Source organism: Carlito syrichta, unplaced genomic scaffold (genome assembly GCF_000164805.1).
Source record: "Carlito syrichta isolate Samal-C Ts95f unplaced genomic scaffold, Tarsius_syrichta-2.0.1 Scaffold314854, whole genome shotgun sequence".
NCBI classification, from domain to species: Eukaryota; Metazoa; Chordata; class Mammalia; order Primates; family Tarsiidae; genus Carlito; species Carlito syrichta.
The window spans coordinates 343,070-344,303 of NW_007258950.1; the positions used below are offsets into that span (position 1 = coordinate 343,070).

At 34.0% G+C, this 1,234-nt stretch overlaps 1 pseudogene; it reads right to left on the reverse strand.

Annotated features, from left to right (window-relative positions):
* LOC103274682 overlaps window positions 1–1,234 on the reverse strand; it is a 28,454-nt pseudogene that overhangs the window by 2,639 nt on the left and 24,581 nt on the right.

The window sequence follows — 1,234 nt, forward strand, 5'->3', positions numbered from 1 at the left end:
AAACTATGGGGGGGGGGAGATGGGATTAACAGTAGCAAATATCTGTCTGGGGACGGGGAAACACGTCTTATCAACAGGGTGCCTGAAAGGAACGTAATTGCATACCTAACACTTAACTGTACCCTACAACATCATAATAAAAAAAAAAAATTTAAAAGAAAGAAAACAAACCATTATAATCACAAGGATATGTTCTTTTCAATCACAACTTTATCTTAAGCACTTAAAATTTTGTAATTAACGTGTATAAATAATTTTTTAAATTTACTGCCATAGAACACACTTGTTGAAATTCTTTATAAAAGCATTTCAAAATTGTTTGATTTTTTCTGCCAATAAAAACATTTCTAAAATGAACAACTTACTGCATTTTCTTTCTTAGATTCAAACTGCAATAATTGTGTACTCTTTAAAAATTTAATGACAAGAATTAAAATTTTGAAAATAATGACCCTCTTGGTGGTGGATATTCAAAGTGAAAGAATTATTATATTAAAAAGCAATATACATGCTCAGAGAATGGTACAAATACAATAAAACTACTTAAAAGATGGAACTGAACTATCTCTTCCTGCTGCATCATCTGCCTGTTGACTTAGATAATTATGAAACAATGGTTAGTAGACTTTGATGACATCCTCAGGGAGCCCAGGAAAGCACACTGGAAAAGGGAATTTTAATTGCCTAAAATAATCAATCTGTCCAATTCAATATCTATTTTGCGATTTGTTTTGAGATAAGAATGCAACACCATTAAAGCAGCTGTGAGTAAAATGGATGTTAGAAAACTAAATTGTTGGATTAACACTATGCATTAATATTGTATGGTTTTATTTAAAAATCTTTACTCAATTTACACAATATTACTCTATTAATATTAACTATAAAATATTTCCAATAGATGTATAAGATAGAACATTTTATGCCAAAAGTTGAATTTTCAATTTTTAAATGTTTTTGTTTACCACCCAAGACCAAGTACAGTTAAACAATTCGACTCTAAAGTTAGACAATAAAAACCATCAGAGCCGGGCTCAGTGGCTCAGCCTGTAATCCTGCGCCTTGGGAGGCTGAGGTGAGTGGATTGCCTGAGCCTGAGGGTTCGAAACACGCCTGGGCAATTTGGCGAGACCTCATCTCTATAACAAATCAAAAAATTAGCTGGGTGTGGTAGCGCACACCTGTAGTTCCAGCTACTTGGAAGGCTGAGGCGGAAGGATCGCCGGAGCCCAGG